Source organism: Miscanthus floridulus, chromosome 4 (assembly GCF_019320115.1).
Source record: "Miscanthus floridulus cultivar M001 chromosome 4, ASM1932011v1, whole genome shotgun sequence".
Classification (NCBI taxonomy): Eukaryota; Viridiplantae; Streptophyta; class Magnoliopsida; order Poales; family Poaceae; genus Miscanthus; species Miscanthus floridulus.
In genome coordinates, this window is record NC_089583.1 from 87200001 (window position 1) to 87215921 (window position 15921).

At 43.3% G+C, this 15921-nt stretch overlaps 1 pseudogene; it reads left to right on the forward strand.

Moving 5' to 3' along the window:
- Positions 1–9147: 9147 nt before the first annotated feature.
- The window catches only part of LOC136548759 (uncharacterized), a 70786-nt pseudogene continuing 64012 nt past the window's right edge, over positions 9148–15921 (forward strand).

The following is a 15921-nucleotide window of genomic DNA, read 5'->3' on the forward strand; positions in this document are numbered from 1 at the left end:
GGAGTGGCTTGCCAGAAGGCATGTTGGAGACCCACTTGCGCGTGGGGAAGGCCTGAGGCTATCCATAGAGTTACCCGATCGGGAGCTTGGCCTTTGCGAGCGATTCCTTGCGAGGGGCTCCAACGAGGACTAGGGGGAAGCTTGCGCGCTTCTCGATACCTTGGTAAAAATACCGGAGTCATCGACGGGAGTTTGCATATCTCTACCTTGCTCTTTAGCTTCTGCATTTACATTGATTACTTTACTACATTTACGGTAGAGATAGCAACACACTAGCAAAACCGTAGTTGCACATTTAGATAGTTTATCGTTTGCATAGGTTTTGCTAAGGTTAGAAAAGGAGGCCATAGTTTAGAGTTAGAATTTTTAAGTTGCCTAATTCACCCCCCTCTTAGGCATCATGGTCCCTTCAATTGGTATCAGAGCCGGTTGGCTCATATTTGGACCTTTGGCTTAACTACGGTTGAGCCGACACTATTGTAGAGTGGTTGGGATGGATACCGCTAGTCCTCCTCAATTTGATGGCACTAACTTCCTCTACTATAAGGCTAGAATGACTTGCCACCTTGAGGCGGTTGATTTAGGTGTATGGAGAGTCACTCGTGATGGGATGAAACCCATTAAGAATCCCGAAAAGCCCACAAAGAGTGACGAAAAAGAAATGCATTTTAATGCTAGAGCTAAGAATTGCTTGTTTGAATCATTTAGCATGGATGTGTTTAACCAAGTGTTCACCTTAAATACGGCACATAAAATTTGGTTAAAACTCCAAGAGCTCTATGACGGCACAAGTAATGTCTGTGAGCAAAAACATTGTCTAGCTAAGCAAAACTATGATTCCTTTACTATGAATGATGATGAGCTTGTTCGTGATATGTATTCTCGATTGAATCTAATTATCAATGAGCTCCATTCAATAGGATTATTAAAGCTAGATGATGCGGACATCATGAGGAAGATCATCTCCGTTCTACCAAAAAAGAAATATGCAAGCATCATCACCATTCTTCACAACATGGAGAACTTGAGCACCATGACCCCAGGCATTGTCATTGGCAAGCTAGTGGCATTTGAAATGTCACGTAAGATGGGTCAAGGAGAAGCATCTTCATCAAGCAAAGACAAAGCTCTCGCTTATAGCGAGAAGAAAAAGATGAAGGGCAAGAAAGTTGAGTCAAGCTCAAGCTCAAGCTCCTCAAGTGAAGAAGAAGAAGATGAGGATGATGATGATGAACAAGAATCAAGTGATGATGATCAATCTTCCTCCTCCACCTCTGACCTTGATGAATAATCAATCAAACTTATCAAAAAGGTGGAGAAGATGATCGTAAGGCTCAATGTCAAGGGTGTGCCCATCCAAATTCAAGACCTCATTTTCACTAATCAAAGAAACGAGCAAAGAAAGAGGGGATGCTATGGATGCGGTGAGTTGGGGCACTTTGTGGAAGTTTGTCCAAACAAGCCCACACCCAAGGCAAAGAAGAAGGCGTGCAAGAACAAAGCCCTCACATCAATAAGGTCATGGGATGATTCTTCAAGTGAAGAAGATCATCACAAGAGGCGAGGGCGTAAGCACTCATCATCAAGCTCTTCTCGTGTGTGCCTTATGGCACGAGGTAATGAAAGCTATCCTCTAGTGAGAGCGATAGTGATGATGATTTGCCTTCTTATAATACAATTGTGCAATAAAATCTTAAATATGCTAAAGTTTGCACTAGTCAACAAAAGAAGCTCAAAAATTTAAAAGAAGAGCTAGGTAGTTCACAAGAAGCATACAAAAATTTGCTTGAACAATATGAAAACTTTGCAAATCTCAATGTTGAACTATCTACTAAAATTGAGCAACTTGAGGCTAGTGCAACAACAAATGCATGCACAATCAATGATGAGCAACTTTTAAAGAAAAATGAAAAATTAAAAGAAAAGTTAGCTAGCTCACAAGAAGCATATAATAGTTTGCTTGCTAAAATGGAAACCATGTGCAAACATTGTGATGAGCTAACTAATAAAGTTGCTAATCTTGAAGTCGTTAGCACAAACCCCACCAAGGCATCTAAAAAGAAAAGTTCTATCTTCAACATGTCTAAAAAGGATGCCTCTACTTCTTGTAATGATTTATGTTTAGACTCACCTTTGTGCAACCAAGTTTGTGTTGAGAAAGTTATTGTAGATACATGCACACAAGAGGTTGCAAAGGAGAATGAGCAACTCAAGCAAGAAGTAGCTCGCCTCACCAAGGACTTGACTCAAGTAAAAGGCAAGGCGAAGCAAACCCAACTTTATCAAGATAACACCATCAAGGGAGTGAAGAAGCTTGATGAAGGACAAACCATGGTTTATTACGTGTGCCACAAGGAAGGTCACAAGTCCTATGAGTGCAAGGTGAAGAATGGGGGAGGAGCAAAGAAGAAGGAGAAAAAGCAAACAAGCAAGCTCTCCAACACCTACACCAACAAGGTGGACAAGAAGGCCTCCACACCTTATCTCTTGAAGAAGAAGAAAAATGACAAGGTGGTGGCCATCAAGGTGAACAAGCAAGCCAACAATGGGGTGAAACGCTTTTGGGTGCCAAAGGAAATCATTTCCAACATGAAGAGCACCAAGAAGGTTTGGATTCCGAAAGGGAAGTAAGAAGTCCGTTGGAAATCGGGGAATTTGGAGACTTGGCAAAGTTTAGGTGCATTTCATGGGGTGCATCATGATGGACAAAGTTCATTGCCAAGTAGGTTAGTGAATACTATGGACCCAAATTTCCCTTCCCATGTTAGGTAACTAGATGTCATTACTTTCAATTAGTATTCATTTCAATTGGTTTTGTTTCTCAATAGATATACTCTTAAAGCATCTAGTTATCTTTCATGCCTAATGTTTGCATTTACATGCTTAAATATTTTGTCATGCATTCAATAGGTATATCATATGGTAGGCTTGCTCGGTTTCATTATCAACCCTTGGAGCAAACCTACATGGTTTAAAATTATTTAGGAGCACGACACATAGCTTGTTTTACAATTAATTATCTAATATGTGCCAAAGTCTAAATTGTAGATAATCTCTCCCAAATATCATCTTTCAAGTGGTATTTTGATACTTAAATCAATGTGCACAAATTTGACAAGTATTCAACACTTGTGTGCACAAATTTAGAGGGGAGCTTTATCTACAACTTGGATGCTTTAAGACTAACACTTGTTCAAATGGTATCAATTTTTTCAAACCTATCACATGTGTAGTAGTCTCATTGTAAGGAAATTAGAGTCCTCGGAGTTAAGCATCATTCTTCAATTGGCATCATCATGTTGATTTCATTTCATATTTATATGCTTTCTCTATGCATTATATAGATTAAACTCTCTTGTACAATAAATTGCTAATTATGCATATGCTTTGTTTTCTACCATATGTATGCATATATTTAGGGGGAGCTTAGTCTATATAATGTGAGAGTCAAATTTTGTGATCCATTTCACTCTATACACAAAGGATCACGAAATTTGATCCTCCCTTGTGCTACTAATGTCTTCCTTTTCGGTGTTTGATGCCAAAGGGGGAGAATTTGAAGGACCAAAGACAAGCATTTAGTTACAAGAAGTAATGGTCCAAGAAAGGGAGGGAAGTAAATTATGGGTTAGTCTAAGTAATGGGAGATTTTTTTAGAAAGCTAGGCTTTAATCTATAATATCACATGGGGACATTTGCAAGGGCAAGACAAGCTTTTAAGTAAAGTTTTAATTAGTATCTATCAATTAGTATCATATAACCTTGCCCTTTGTATTGCATCCTAGCAAGTAGGTAGTTTTTAACTTCCAAATTTTTATTATTTGCTTGCTTTGATCGTGTTGGCATCAATCACCAAAAGGGGGAGATTGTAAGGAAAATGGACCCTTGGCCCATTTACTTTAGATTTTGGTGTTTGATGACCAACACAACCAAATTGGACTAATGAATTTACAAGTGTTTGTTTTATAGTGCAATAGGGTGCAAGACGTGACATGGACGAAGACGATGTGATGATCCGATGATCAACACCATAAGCAAGACCTTAGGAGCACAAGAAAAGACACAAGATATCAAGCAAAGTCCAAGCACGAAGATAGAAACCAAGCCAGATACAAGATCGTGAAGAAACGAGCTCACAGAAGGCACAGGACGCTGCACAGGACGCTGCATAGGACGCTGCACAGGATGCTCCGATGCACAGGACGCTGCACAGGACGCTGCATAGGACGCTCCGATCAAGCAACAGCAGAGTCAACAGCAGCGACCGGACGCTGCACAGGACGCTGCACCGACGCTGCATAGGACGCTGAGTGCCAGAGTTCGGTCAACATCAGTAAGGTTCTAGAGAGCCATTTTCATGACTAGACACATCCGGTCAGTACTGACAGGACGCTGGTCAGAGTCCGGTCAGTAGCAGAAAAGTGGGATTTCGTCCCCAACGGCTATTTTCTCAGTGGAGCTTATAAATAGACCCCCCAACCGGCCATTTGAGTTATGTGGAGCTGAGAAAACATACAAGGGTGTTGATACACTATTTTAGTGATCTCCACTTGCATAGTCCTTAGTGTTTTATTAGGTGATTAGCATAAGTGCTTTGCGAAGTGCTTAGATTGATTAGACCACCGCTTATGTGCTTGCTCTAGGTGTTTGCCTAGTGTTTAGTCAGGTTTATACACCTCTTGCCACCCCGTGCTTGCAAGCACAAGTGTTGTACATCGGAGGGGCTTGAAGTCTTGCTGAGATCATACCAACCACGTTTGTGGTGTGGCCGCCACCAGTGTACTGGAGGGAACAAGGCCCGCGGCGTTTCGGCCGGAAGCTTGATAGTGAAGATGGCGAGGAGCATCCGGGAGAGGCTTGCTGGAAGGCACGTTGGAGACCCACTTGCGTGTGGGGAAGGCCCAAGGCTATCCATGGAGTTACCCGACCGGGAGCTTAGCCCTTGCGAGCGATTCCTTGCGAAGGGGCTCCAACGAGGACTAGGGGGAAGCTTGCGCGCTTCTCGATACCTCGGTAAAAATACCGGAGTCGTCGACGGGAGTTTGCATATCTCTACCTTGCTCTTTAGCTTCCGCATTTACATTGATTACTTTACTACATTTGCGGTAGAGATAGCAACACACTAGTAAAACCGTAGTTGCACATTTAGATAGTTTATCGTTTACATAGGTTTTGCTAAGGTTAGAAAAGGAGGCCATAGTTTAGAGTTAGAAGTTTTAAGTTGCCTAATTCACCCCCCCTCTTAGGCATCACGGTCCCTTCACATTCTTCTTCCAAACTAAGACCGGGTTGGCGATCCACTCAGGGCGGAATACTTTCTTGATGAATCTAGCCACCAAGAGTCAGGCAATTTCCTCCCCGATGGCCTTTCGCTTCTCGTCATCGGAGTGGCGGAGGCGTTGCTTGACCGATTTGGCACTAGGCAGGATGTCCAGGCTATGCTCGGCGACTTCTCTCGGGATTCTCGGTATGTCGGAAGGCTTCCACACAAAGATGTCCCGATTTCTAAGTAAGAAGTCGATGAACGTGAGCTCTTGCTCGCCGGAGAGTCTGCAACTGATCTGGACTGTCTTGCGACCGTCCTTGGTGTTAATCTGCACCACCTTGGTGTCCTCCATGGGTTTGAAGGTTCTCGATGACTGTTTTCTCACGCTTAATTCGGGCATGACCTTGACCATGGTGACCCAAGAGTCCTGGAGCTCAGCTCGCGACTACTGTGATATTGTAGTTTTCTTCTTCGCAGGCATGCGCTTGGTGTAGATCGCCGTTCACGGCGATGACCCCATGGGACCCAAGAATTTTGAGTTTGAGATATGTGTAGTTCGGGATGGCCATAAACTTGGCGTAACATGGTCGGCCTAGGATGGCGTGGTACGCCCCCGGGTGGTCTGTCACCTCGAAGGTGATCATTTTTGTTTAGAAGTTGGCTCCACTTCCGAACATCACGGGTAGATCGACCCTTCCCAGCGGAATGACTTGCATTCCGAACACGACCCCATAAAATGGGGCATCAGACGGCCGTATCATTGCCCGTGATAGGCCCATAGCATCGTACGTCCTTGTGTAAAGGAGGTTGAGGTTGCTCCCACCGTCCATGAGCACTCTAGTTAGGCGCGTCTTGCTGACTATCACACTGGCTACGAGAGGGAACCGTCCTGGCTAGAGAATGTGGTTGGAGTGATTGGTCCTATCAAAGGTGATTGTGGTCTCTGACCATTTCAGGTAGACCGGGGTGGCTTTGGCCTGAGGCGTGGCCACGTTGACCTTCGTGGTTGTGGGCTCCCACCCGCACTTGAGCCTGCTGGCAATCGATCCACTAGAGATCATGAAGCACCCTTTCGGGTCATAGCGAAGGTTGAGTGTGGGTGCCATCCTATTGCCATGAATGCACTCATGATTCCCTAGGTAGATGCGACCGCTGGGTGCCGCTTCACGGGTGAGCTCATCAAAGGTTCCGAGTTCCATGTTTCCATGGTGGAAAAGTTGGCTAGGACCAGTGGTGAAAGAGGATACTAGTCCTCTTGCATGGATGTCCTCTGGGATGCGACCGTCAAAGGCTGTTCTAGGAGTAAGTTGGACGTGGGCCATGGAGTCAAGGTCTCCAGGATGGAGAGCCTGGCCTGGGCTAAAAGTGAAGGGGAGCGCTGGTCCCCTTGGGTGAGATAATTCCAAGATGCGACCACTAGGGGCCGTTCCAAGAGTGTGTCCGCTACAGGTCATGGAGTTTAGGTTTTTAGGTTGAAGGGCCTGACCGGGCCGAGGGCGAAGGAGGGCGCTGGTCCCCTAGGGTGTGCGAGCTCCGAGATGCAGCCATTAGGGGCCATTCCGGGAGCGAATCCACCGGAGGCCGCGGTGTCCAGGTCTCCTAGATAGAGTGCCTGGACGGGGCCGATGGCGTAAGTGGGCGTTGGACCATTGATGCTGATGAACTCAGAGTTCCCAAGGCGGATGCGGCCGTCAGTGGCTGTTCCATGGGCGAGTTTGCCATAGGTGCAAGGAGCCATCGCTTCCTTTTCAACAAAGAGAGTGTGCGACTGTCCCCCTACCTAGCGTGCTATCTGTCGGTGTTTTGTCAACCAACGAGTGAATTTATACGTATGTCGCGTTGCTCTAAGAAGATGATGGTAGCATCCAAAGGCATAAGGATTTCATACTGGTTTAGACCGAAGCCCTATGTCCAGTCTCAGAGAAAGATCGAGTGCGTGTTCCTCATTTGAATGCTCTGAAGTTCTTACAATGGGGTGTGTAAGCTAAAGAAAAGAGGTAGAAAGCATGAGGAGAACGAAGGCCTGGATGGAGTTTCCCATGTCTGTCGTCCACCCCTTGGAATGGAGGCCTAGCTCTCCTTATATAAAGTTCGAGGGCCATATTACATGTGAGAGATGGGTTCTCCCGACCTGAGTGGTCATGAGACTGAGGGAGGGACAAACTACTAATCTTAGCTGGCAAGGAACTTGGCGGACAAGGAGCTTGGCGGTCATGGCATCCTGTCTTGTCTTGGCGTCATCGTACGTCTAGGCATGGCCGTCGTGGTGGTCTTGCTCCCCATGTCGCGGCGTGGCGCGGCGTGATGCCACAGTGCCGGCCGTGACGACACTGTGGCGTGGTGGTGGTTGGCCAACTACCCTGTGCGTCGTGGCCCGTATTATCTTCTCCTGTCTTTCTAGTGGTGTCGTGGCGACTGTGAGGGAGGAGGTAGCCGCCCTCGAGCTGTTGCCGCCTTTCCGGATTGTGGTGCCGTAGACCGTGCCCCTGGCCTACGGGGTCGGGCTCGTGGTGGCCTGGCTGGCCTCGCGAGGTCGAGGCTAGGATCGTGCTCCCCTTCCCGTAGTGGGTGGGGACGTATGCCTATCTTGTCGGGCTGACTTTGGACGGTGCAGTGCCGTACCGAACATCACTACATCACGGTGTTGTCTTGTCTACGTAGGGCTGCGCGGGGATGGCGTCCGCCCCGAGATCCCGCATACCAAAGGATGGTAGTCCCCTCAGTCCTAGCGGAGTGAGTGGAGCGTGCCTGTCCCTGTCAGAGCAGGTGTACTTGGCGTCCGACCTCTCCTCATCCCTTCTCGGGGGTCGAGACAGAAGGGAGGTCGGACGAGGCTGCGAAGCGTGCAGCGGAAGGTGAGGGGAGAGGTCGTGGTGACCCGCTCCTGCTAGTGTGTGGCCTAAGGCCCATGAGGCGTAGTTGGGCTTTGGCTATGTAGTTTCTACTGGTTGAGCCACCTGAGCAGCTAGTCTATCGGTGTCTTGAGATACCCGGGGTATCATAACCCCGACACCTCCGTTGACCAACGCAGGATCAACGGCCACCGGATCAAGCGCGAGAAGCACCAGGAACACCCGTGTGATAAAGATGGAAACAAGTAAGAATAGTCCCCATAGGGTAGCCTTGACCACTTGCCGCGGATTATAACACACATATATGCACAATTATCCAAAACTTGGATTTTTTACAAAATTCATGAGTAGCGGTCAAAAGGAAAAATTATAACTTTCTTATATACATTGGATGATTGCATATGAACACATGTCATGAATTCACAACATGTGGCCACAACTATCCAGTGGAGACAATCCCCATTGAATTCACCTCTATATTGCACTCTTTTTTTTTTTAGAAAACAATATACAGAGTTAAGGATCCCACGAGCTAGAGTTGTATTCTTTTTTTATAATATTTGAATGTTAGAATTATATTGTTTCCTGATGATTAATATAGTTTTTGAGTCTAATATAGTCGGTGCTGTAATTACTTTCCCTCCAAATGGCAAAATCTCATAAATGCTTCCCTGACCTTTTAATGCAAAATGTTTTAGCCAGCTTCTTGCCCATCGGACCCTGAAGAAAATAAAGAGAAAGAAACAGAATTTTTTTATGTAAATCCTTTCTGCGACTTCTGCCCCATCAGCAAGTGTGCATACGGCAACGAAATCCTCGTCTCATCGAGTGCATGTCTCGCTGAAATGCATCGATATTTAGTTGGGACACGATTGCCCATCGAAGTCAAATACGCGACGGACTTAATTAGCACTGTCTTAAGTCTTATCATTGATGTAAACACAATTTGTGGATCGTTTGCTTGTTCCATTCGTCTCATCGTGTTCGGTCTTCCTTCCTTGAGAAGCCACCGAGCCATTCCGGAACGAAGCCCAACCGCCGGGGCTCATCCGCCGTGTGGGCCCCACCCGACCGAGACCCCCCCGAGAGAAGGCTTTGAATGCACTGCGACGCTTGGACTCGGAGTTGGGAGTCTCCGTCCACCGCTCCACTACCACTGTGCCACAAGAGCTCATGGCGGTCGGGGTAGCCTCACCGGCGGTAGGGCACGACTCGGTGGCGAACGGCGGCGGATCGAGGGAGGAGGGAGCGGCGCCGGCAGAGGAAGGGGCGCTGGGAATGCGGGTAGATGGGAACAGGGTGGCGGCGCCAGTGGATGGGGCACCGGCGGCGGCGGAGATCGCCGTGGAAGGGGATGGGGCGGAGGAGGAAGCGGAGGAGGAGGAGGATGAGGATGATGATGAGGAGGAGGAGGACGACGACAAGGAGGAGGAGGAGGAGGAGAAGTGGCTAGGACAATACTCCTCTACGCAGAGCATACTGCTCGTCGGCGACGGGGACTTCTCGTTCTCGCTGGCGCTGGCCACAGGGTTTGGCTCCGGGGCCAACCTCGTCGCCACGTCGCTCGACACCTACGGTTCGTCCGCTTTCGCTCTCCCGTGCCTCGTAAAGGTGATTGCTGGGCATTAGTGGTAATTAGGCGATGCCCTTTTCGGCCCTTTGTGCATTGGATACGGAAACGCATGGGGCTGATTCGACGATTCGGATGTGGCATTGGTTATTACGTGTATTTGATGCATTTGCTCCATTGAGATCAAGGTTAACCTGAAATGGACTTCTTGCTATTGGGAAAGATTTTTAAATTAATTTTAAAATTTTGAAATCTTTAGTTAACTTCTCTAATCAGTGATGGTGCTCCAGACTTCTGCGTCATACATTGTTTCATACTACTACTACTACGTACTCCAGCCATTGCGAATGTAGGTTGTTTAATTGTTTTAGTTTGTCCTAAGTCAAACTTCCCTAACTTTGACCTTTTTTCTAGTTTATAGAAAAATGCACCAATATCTACACCATCAAATTAGTTTAATTAAATCCACCATGAAATAGGTCTTGATGGTGCATTTATTTGATATTATAGATGTTAATATATTTTTCTATACACTTGAGCAAAATAAAGAAGTTTGATTTAGGACAAAACTAAGACCTACATTTTGGAATGGAGAAGCAGTATAAGTATTTACAAACATACCTATTGAGCTAGAACTCTTGCTACTTTCTTTGTTTTTCTGCCTTTCACATTTCACATAGTTGGAGTTTCAATGTTGTCAAGTGGTCGAGTACAATGTGTGTTTATGAGACATGTTGGTTGTGCAGTTGAAAAGGTCTAGTTTTGTTACTTCGTTTTATCCTGACCCCTTCCTATGATCAGATGTTTGAAACACCTTGCCTGTTGTTTGCACATTGCTATTGCACCTCCAACACAATCTATCAGCAACTTCTCTTCATCAAGGTTAACAATAGCACAAAGTGAGCAAATCAATTGTTTTATGACCAGATTGGAAAGAAAAGTAAAGAAAAATAGCTACCTAGAACAATACCAATGTGCCTAGAAATCCCCTGCGCATGCACCACGCACCCACCTGCACCTATAATCTTATATCAGGTTACCTAATAAAATTGTCCCAGAAAATTTGTATGTACTACCTGAATTTCCTGTTTGCTTGAGTCTAGTTTTGGCTCAAGACACATGTAGCACTGAGCTGACTCACCTACCTAAACTTAAGGGGATAGTTTGTGTGATATTTTTTATCCTTTTTTAGTTGTACTTATCTATCTCCTCTCTATATCTCGTGGGCAATTTTACAGAGGCTCTGCGCAAGAAATTCAGCAAAGCCGAGTCTAATATAACAGGCCTGAAAAGTTTGGGGGCTACTGTTTTGCATGGCATTGACGTGAAGACAATGAAGTTGCACACTGACCTGAAAAACAGACGGTTTGATCGGATTGTCTTTAACTTCCCTCATGCTGGCTTCAAAGGAAAAGAGTATGAGGTGTACATGATCAAGTATGTGCGCTATCTTGTTGTTTTCTCTTTTGCAGTTAACTATTTTTTAAATCCTGTGTTCATAAACTCATTGTTCTTGCTCGTGTGGATTAGTTTTGTCATGATTTTTGGAGTTGATTAGTATTCCTTCGATGATGCATCTGTCACCGCATTGAGGGTCGGTCCTCGGTCAAGTAGAGGAACTTGGTCTTCCCAGATATGACCACAATGTGTTTTGTGTATAGGTAGGGGCGTAGGGCCCTTTTGTGTGGCAAACGCTGCCACAGCAGCGAAAGGAACGCTGAGCCAAGTTGCTGCGTGAAGATGTAATCCTGGACAGCTAGCCTGTTTTTGCTGAATGGAGCTGCCTGTAGGAGCACATATTAGCTGCAGCAAGTAGCAACCTCACTTTAGGCCTTTAGGGAGTACTATAGTGCAACAAAGCAACAAGAAAGCAAAAGGAAATACTTACACATTTCTGGTACTTTTGTATGGCAACAAAGTATGGAGAGATGTAACATTTGTCTAACTTCATGCCTTCCACAACTTCAAGGTCATTATGGAGAGTATTGTCATCGGTAATTCATAGATCATAAACAAAATATAAATTACTAGAAACAAATTCCCAGATGAGAGAATATGGCACTGAAAGCTTCTCCCAGCATAGCTAATTATAAAAATAAAAACCTGATAATAACAATCCCTTGTGGTGTACAGAAAATGCAAATATGTACAAATTGAACACATTAACAACCTAAGGTGGGTATAAGACTATAACATGGGAGTGTGTAAAATCAAATTTGGAGCCCCAAAACATAAATATATTAGCAGAACTGCCAGTATGGGGAACAAATCGAAAACTGTGACAGTCTTACTTCACCCGACACCTTCAGGTCTGATTAAAAGATAAACGGAGACAATAAGATTGGTATAATGCATTAGATATGCAAGCTAAGTTGTTTAGAGTACTCATAACAATGGTGATAACCCCCTCATTACCAACCTTCTCCATAGACTTTGCAATTAGCTCACCAATTCCCCTTTGCCATACAGTAGCCACCTTTGAGTGATATAAATAAATCAGCACAAATATCTTAGGGATAACATAATAGTCATGTAAAAAATCTCTATAGTTTCTTGATTTGCTGCGGTCCAATAGTTACCTAGGCTATTTCTTCTGAGTCACTTGATCATTCTTTCCATGTGTTTTAGGTTTACGATCAGGAACATCAGAAGCCATTGAGGTACCACGCCTCAGATCCATGGCGTTCATCCCTGCAGCTAGGAACTTGCAACCCTCGGTGATACCCTGTCAGAACATGGGCCCCGGTATAGGTACTACCTGAAAGCGTTTGAACATTCAAGGAACTTAAGTAGACCCAATTAGAGAAATTATACTTCACCACTCAGTCAATGGTCTTTGCATAATATATTTGAGTGGAGAAAACCATATAACAAAGAGTAAAGACAAACAAAGACTTTTCATTAACAATGCAGTAGCCCTAGAATCAAGACTGATGCAATAAGTCAAAATATATAAATGATATCCTATCATGAAAAGCACAATGGCTAACTTACAACATCAACATGTGCTAAAAGTCAGTTCTTAGAAATAAAAGATATAAAAATATAAATCTGTCAAAAACATGAGTCTAGAAAAAGGAACAAAATACATAGACAGCAAGAAGAGCAGGAACTGAATGAACTTTGATATATTAAGTGGATACTATTGTCAGTTCAAATATATATAGACAACAAGTTGAAATACTGAGAAGACATGTCAATAGAAAATTCTAATCAGTCATAAGCTTCACAGGCATATGACTAGAACTATGATGTTCCATCTACAGGAGTATCATTAGTAGCATTAGCGACCTGATTTACAGGGCTTGCACCAATGTTCTTTACTCTTCAATGCTCTTGGCTAGGGTCACTCCATCATTCCTAACTTTAGGAGCAGCATAGCTTTCTACGATACCGAAGATATTCTACGCTACTCTCAAATCTCCGGTATTCTCGAAATTCAGAGAGTAGTGTACTGAAGATATTCTACGCTACTCTCTGAATTTCGAGAATACTGGAGATTTGAAACTTGTCTAGCCTGTGCATGGGTGAGTTTATACAGGTGGGTTTTTGATCCAGCCATTTATGGACCAATATAGATGGATTGGATTGGGTGGATTTTCTGGATACTGAAGTTATACAAGTTGTGAATGTGGTCTAGAGTTAATGTCATTCACTGTATTTCCTTAGCAGCAACTAGCGAGTAGCGACCCACTAAACTAACATTTTTTCTTACAGTACAGTGAGGGTATGCTACAGGACCGAATTGTTATTACTGAAAAAAGCTATGATGCTCCTAAAGTTAGAAATGATGGAGTGACTCTAGCCAAGAGCATTGAATTCAATGACAGAGTAAAGAACATTGGTGCAAGCCCTGTAAATTAGGTCGCTAATGCTAGTAATGATACACCTGTAGATGGAACGTCATAGTTCTAGTCATATGCCTGTCAAGCTTATGACTGATTAGGATTTTCATTGACCTGTCTTCTCAGCATTTCAACTTGCTATCTATATATATTTGAACTGGCAATAGTATCCACTAATATATCAAAGTTTATTCAGTTCTTGTTCTGTTTGTTGTTTATGTATTTTGTTCCTTTTTCTAGACTCATGTTTTTGACAGATTTATATTTTTATATCTTTTATTTCTAAGAACTGACTTTTAGCACATGTTGATGTTGTAAGTTAGCCATTGTGCTTTTCATGACATGATATCATTTATATATTGCATCAGTCTTGATTCTAGGGCTACTGCATTGTTAATGAAAAGTCTTTGTTTGTCTTTACTCTTTGTTATATGGTTTTCTTCACTCATATATTATGCAAAGACCATTGACTGAGTGGTGAAGTATAATTTCTCTAATTGGGTCTACTTAAGTTCCTTGAATGTTCAAACGCTTTCAGATGGTACATTTACCGGGGCCCATGTTCTGATAAAGGGTATCACCGAGGGTTGCAAGTTCCTAGCTGCTAGGATGAACGCCATGGATCTGAGGCATGGTACCTCAATGGCTTCTGATATTGCGGTCGTAAACCTAAAACACATGGAAAGAATGATCAGTGACTCAGAGGAAATAGCCTAGGTAACTATTGGAGCACAGCAAGAAACTATAGAGATTTTTTACATGTCTGTTATGTTATCCCTAAGATATTTGTGCTGATTTGTTTATATCACTTAAAGGTGGCTACTGTATGGCGAAGGGGAATTGGTGAGCTAATTGCAAAGTCTATGGAGAAGGTTGGTAATGAGGAGGTTATCACCATTGTTGTGAGTACTTTAAACAACTTAGCTTGCATATCTAATGCATTATACTAATCTTATCGTCTCTGTTTATCTTTTAATCAGACCTGAAGGTGTCGTGTGAAGTAAGACTATCACAGTTTTCGATTTGTTCCCCGTACTGATAGTTCTGCTAATATATTTATGTTTTGGGGCTCCAAATTTGATTTTACACACTCCCATATTAAAGTCTTATATCCACCTAGGTTGTTAATGTGTTTAATTTGTACACATTTGCATTTTCTGTACACCACAAGGATTGTTATCATAAGGTTTTTGTTTTTATAATTAGCTATGCTGGGAGAAGCTTTCAGTGCTATATTTTTTCATCTGGGAATTTGTTTCTAGTAATTTATATTTTGTTTATGATCCATGAATTGCCTGATAGCATGACAATACTCTCCATAATGACCTTGAAGCTGTGGAAGGCACGAAGTTAGATAAATGTTACATCTCTCCGTACTTTATTGCCATCCAAAAGTACCCAAAATGTGTAAGTATTTCCTTTGTATGGGGTTACTGTCAAATACGGAGTACTGTTAACTGTTGCTACTATTGTTGAGTGAATGAAGTACCAATTACTATTAGCAGTTGCAGTGGTTGACGCAAAGTAGGGCCTCGTTCACTTTGTAAAAAAAGTAAACCCGATAAATAGTACCATTTTTGTCTTATTTGGCAAATATTGTCTAATCGTGGACTAACTAGACTCAAAAGATTTATCTCGTGATTTTCAACTAAACTGTGTAATTAGTTTTTTTTTTGTCTATATTTAATACTCCATATAAGCGGCTAAAAATTGATGTGATGGAGAGAGAGTGAAAAAACTTGGAATTTGGATGGCATTTAAACAAGGCCTAGATACAATACAGTTAACAGTATAGCTACAATACTTTGTCCTAGACATTACTATAGCTATTGTTGACTGAAGGAGTAGTACCAGTTAACAGTTGACGCAAAGGTCACCCTGCCATGGAACCTGACAAACGTGATGGCACCTTGATCGGATTCTGTTTACTTGGCCTGATAAGTCATAGCTAAAAGTATTGTTGGATTAATTTATTATAAAAATAAAATATTAAAAAATATGACTTATAAGTGAAGCGAACAATAATGCATGCAGTTTCTGGCAGCCTAGACATCACATATCCATATGACCATATCCCATTGCAAGTACAGAGTAGATCGCGAAAGGAACGCGTGCTTCCATCGCCTCATTTGCCAGGGTGAGTGCAGGTTCGATGAGGTTTTGCAGTTTTCAAAACAGTACTGCAGGAGTACTTCACTTTTTTATATAAAAAAACAACAGTCGCATGGAAGTTCTACAAATGCCATTGACGAGGCACTTTAAGACTGGCTGGAGAGGGTGCGAGTTGGGATGACATTTGATAGTTTTCCAATTTTAACAGTTTCTCTCTCTCTCTCTCAAAATCCTTTTGAATAAATAAGCAATTTAGTTTGAAAATATCTTGACTCT